A 5,000-nucleotide genomic window follows, 5' to 3' on the forward strand; every position below is an offset into this window, starting at 1 on the left:
TCGACATGAAATCAGGGGATGTTTTAAATTGATATAGCGATCAATATCTCGTCGTTTACGCCTTGTTGATGTGAGGCTTCGGGTCCTCTGGGGAATCGCTGTGGGAACAATTAAGCCAAAAATGTTCTTTGCTTTTCTGTTCTTAAGGAGCATTTCCCGATGAAAATAGTTGACTATCTTGCGCCGGATTATATACGATTTCGGGCTCGGTATGCCTGTACCATGACTGGAATAGTTGTAACATCTACAATCTAAACATAGCATAAGTATATATCCAAAAATCCTTCAATGTTATTCTAACGCTCTGGCCAAGCTGTTGACCCTGGAGTGACTCGAACACCTAGCCTTCTGATCTGGAGTCAGACGCGCTACCATTGCGCCACGGGGCCATTGTCTTGTTGGGTAAAGATAATTTGTGAATTTCACTTATTTATTTTGTATTTCAGAGAGAGAGAGAGAGAGAGAGAGAGAGAGAGAGAGAGAGAGAGAGAGAGAGAGAGAGAGAGAGAGAGAGAGAGAGAGAGAGAGAGAGAGAGAGAGAGAGAGACAGAGACAGAAACAGAGAGAGACAGTGAGAGAGTCAGACAAACAGACAGACAAAGGGAAAGAAATATTTATAAAACAACTGTGTACGTTTCAGAGCCATATGTAATACCGGGGCACTGTAAGGCCGATTTCCCTCTGAATCTTATGAAAAAGAAATACGTACTGATGTCAAAAATGATTAATTTCCTCTCTTCCTCTTTCGTTCCATCTCTCAAAGTGTAATGAGTAACCATCATTACAATACTAAATTCATGGACAAAATAATCAACAAATATGATTATAATTATCGAGATCAAGTGAACCGATAGGACTGTCTTTGTGTTCAGAAAGGGCAGAAGAATTTCGGAAAATGTTCCTGTTAATAAATGACCGAATCCCAATTATCTATGTAATATTTCACTTCTTCAAGGGACCAGCTATCATATATATATATATATATATATATATATATATATATATATATATATATATATATATTCATCTCTCTATATATGTACATTTATATATTCATATTCATACACACACACACATACACAAACCCACTCACTCACTCACACGCACGCGCGCGCGCGCGCGCGATCACAAAAAAAGAGAGTAACAGACTCACTAATAGTAATAGCCCACAGCCTCCGCGAGGCTGACACCGGAGTGACTCGAACACCCAGCCTTCTGATCTGGAGTCAGACGCGCTGCCATTGCGCCACGGGGTCCGCAATAATCAAGAGATACTATGAGTTTAATTCCTAAAAAAGAGGAAATGAGAGCGAGAGAGAGAGAGAGAGAGAGAGAGAGAGAGAGAGAGAGAGAGAGAGAGAGAGAGAGAGAGAGAGAGAGAGAGAGAGAGAGAGAGAGAGAGAGAGAGAGAGAGGGGGGGGTAGAAACAGAAAGAGAGAGCGAGCGAGGGAAGGAGGGGTAGAGAGAGAGAGGGGGAGGGAGCGATAGAGAGAGAGAGATTGAGAAAGAGAAAGGGAGAGAGATTGAGAAAGAGAAAGAGAAGGAAAGAGAGAGAATCTGAGAGAGAGAGGGAGAGAGAGAGAGAGAGAGAGAGAGAGAGACAGAGAGAGAAAGAGAGAGAGAGAGAGATAGAGATAGACATAGAGATAGAGAGAGATAGAGATAGAATTAGATAGATAGATAGATGGAGAGATAGAGAGAGAGAGAGAGAGAGTCTGGAAAAGATAGAGAGAGAGAGAGACTAAGAAAGAGAAAGAGAGAGAGAGAGAGAGAGAGTCTGGAAAAGATAGAGAAAGATAGAGAGAGAGAGAGACTAAAAGAGAAAGGGAGAGAGAGAGAGAGAGAGAGAGAGAGAGAGAGAGAGAGAGAGAGAGAGAGAGAGAGAGAGAGAGAGAGAGAGAGAGAGAGAGAGAGAGAGTGAGAGAGTCTGAGGAACAAGGGTTACCTTCCCGCGTCTCCACTGCTAGGGACCCGCGACCAGCGCTTGAAGCCAAAAGATAGTTGACCCAGACCCAGGCAGCACACTTGACTGGGGCCCACGGCCCTGACCAGACCACCTCCCTTCGGGGCTCGCCCCCCACACGCGCGTTACCGCTCGACGCGCCTTTGGGCTACCTTGCCCACAATTGCACCAGCAGAAGACACAGCCCGCGCCACGCGACCTACCAACCACTTCTATCAATAAACAGCCGAACCAGAATTGTGTCTCCATTATCCACCAAATCAGGGCAACACAAAAAACCCTGACAACTGGTGGCAAGCGGCGGAATGACACGAACAAGCCTCCGAAAAACTGTAAGTACACCATAGGCAATTCCTATTCTTTCCCCTTTCTTCGCCTATGTGTGCATGCCTTGCATTTTTTTCACAAGTGCAGTGATTTGTTTTCGTGTCCGTGCATTTTCTTTCCTTCGTCGTCTTTAAGGGAATCAATCCCCATTTTTATCTCTTGCGAGTGTGCATTTTCTTTCTTTGGCGTGTTTTTTTTTTTTCAATTCCAACTCGATCATGCTAGCCTAGTTAGCATAAATCGTTAATAATGCTTAAATCTTTCATTTTTGTGGGTGAACTATACTGTGCATTTTTCTTTAAATTAAACATACTAAGCCACGTGGCTAGATTGTATTGCCATATTTTTGGTATTTTTTCTTACTCTTATTATATTCCAGTGTATAAACCGACGCTATATCGACGTTAATTTCGCATATTACTAAGTGCATTTATTTAGGCTCGGTTTAACTAAGCATTTGTGGGATATTTTAGAATAGTTAAATAATTTAGTTGAATTATGCACAAACAAACATTTCCCCCACGCTCCCCACCTACCCCCATCCCCCATTATCCTAAACCCCCTCCCTTCCTCCTAACCCCTACCCGTTAACCTCCCCTCCATCTCTATCTACTTTCAATATATCTGTTCAGGCCACTAGCGTTACATTATTATTTTATTTAGTGACAACGTTTATATTTTTTTTCGTATCTATATTTATACAAGAAAAGTGTGCCTTGCTCATTTGTATGTTTATATGAATATCAACTTCAGTATTTTTATGCATAAAGTGTTATATTCATTTTCTAGTGCGAGTGACTTCACACATAGCTTTTCAGGCCATTTAAGGTCAGGTCTTGTCAATAAATGACATTTCTCACCTCAGTACTATTTCCACATTTTTTTCTGAAATAGAATTTCATTTATATAACACGACGATTTACGATAGAGTGATTGTATTTACTTCCGGTTTGCATGAATATATTGGGAACTGTAATAATATTAGCATAATTCATCGAATTAAATCATATGATTTCAAGTTATTATTATAGTATATTTGTGCATATTCCAAAGTATATTTTGCCGTAATTATACATCTTCTTTATAAATATATTTTTTCATTAATCATTGGTAAATCCTTCGTTTCATTTGTTGGTAGTTTAATTATTTAATTTCTAGATTACTGTGTACTTGTTTTTCACGATATTATTTATTGTTATACCTACTAGCTATTGCTATTTTTAGTGAATGTTCGGAAAACGACCTTATTTGACCTTACCCAGGTAGAAGGTACTTATAGCCATTCTGAATCTCGACCCAAAAATACATTCAAGCTATTTGTATTTAGTTTTTATTTAGTTCTCTCCGTGTTAGAGATTAATTATATTTTACAGCTACTACAATTTTTTAATCACGAACCTCACCTCATCATTATTACATTATTACATGCCCATACCCCCAGTTGGGTATGGGCATGTAATTAGGTTAAGGTAATTAATGTTAAGTTGTTCTCATGTGCCGAGTCGAACACCTATCGCCCAGGCGATCTCAGCGCCATGCAGCGCCTTCTTATCGCTATACATGAGATTATTGCTGGTATTCCCCAAGAAGATGGGTACCCATTTGCGTTCTGCGTATGAGCTGGATGATGTGTCCCTTCTACGGTTGGGCCCTTCATCACTATTCCTCAGGGAATCTATTTTAATTTTAAGTATCACTTACAACCACGAGGGTTGTCTTTAGGCTGTCAGATAAGGGAAGCTGACCCAAACCAGTCACCGTTTCATTCATTTTATGTACTAATTAAAGTACCATTTTTATGATTTCGCATAGTTGATTAATATTGCAATTAACGTAAGTTCATTGCTATTAGTGTGAATGTTTGTTTCGTGCAGTCAGATCGGTGATTGTTTTCATTGCGTGCAATCCACATTGCCACCCCCGTCTACATCCATCCTCACCCATACCTCTTTTATCTTAGCCTCCCGCTCACCCACTCCTCCCCTTCGCTTATTTCTTCCAACTTCCACGCCATCTAATTCCTTTTTATTCACTCTCGCCCTTACTTTAACAAATTAATAATTAATAAAAACTAAAATATATCTAACAACATTCTATTTTCTTCTCGTGTGCTATACTCTCACTACTCATTTCATAACTCCCACCCATTAAATTAATCAACTCGTCTACGCACTCACGCAGCCACATGCGCACATCGTCCTGCAGAAACCCGTTAATTGCACAAGAATTACATGCGTACTGTTTCCGGAAGATAACCGACTTGTGCCAACCGTGTATTCTTGTCTTGCATTACGTTTTTTCGTGCAAATGTTGTCTTGAGAAAGTATATTTTGATGTAATGAGTCGCTCCCAAAGTATGAGGACTGCATTACCTGTTTTTTTTTTTCATTATTTCTTTGCCTCAAATTGCTGTTGGTGACGTGTGATAGACAACTTCAATGAAATGAGATACTCAATTATTTTTAGTCAGACGTATACCGTATGAACTATAGTCCGGCACAATTCTGAACTCTGCATTGTTGCATTTTCATTCTTTTCTCCAAGGAAGTTAGTCGTTCAAGACAAGTCCTATTTGTAATAACAATCTTTGCAATCTGATATGTTTGGATTATATCTTACGGCCCCTGCTATAACACCCCCCCCCCTGTTTGCCCTCCTGTCTCTGCCTCTGGTGTGCTTTTTTCAGAGAAAGCCAGCTCCGTCCCGTCGA

The 5,000-nt window shown here is 40.2% G+C and overlaps 2 non-coding genes across 2 annotated transcripts; both read right to left on the minus strand.

The window, feature by feature from the left end:
• Positions 1-317: 317 nt before the first annotated feature.
• On the minus strand, positions 318-389 carry TRNAW-CCA (transfer RNA tryptophan (anticodon CCA)). The gene has a single exon. It is a non-coding gene; the product is annotated as a tRNA-Trp (tRNA).
• A 795-nt stretch (positions 390-1,184) lies between these two features.
• TRNAW-CCA (transfer RNA tryptophan (anticodon CCA)) lies at positions 1,185-1,256 on the minus strand. The gene has a single exon. It is a non-coding gene; the product is annotated as a tRNA-Trp (tRNA).
• Positions 1,257-5,000: the final 3,744 nt, after the last annotated feature.

The sequence above is a fragment of the Penaeus vannamei genome, chromosome 10, assembly GCF_042767895.1.
Source record: "Penaeus vannamei isolate JL-2024 chromosome 10, ASM4276789v1, whole genome shotgun sequence".
NCBI classification, from domain to species: Eukaryota; Metazoa; Arthropoda; class Malacostraca; order Decapoda; family Penaeidae; genus Penaeus; species Penaeus vannamei.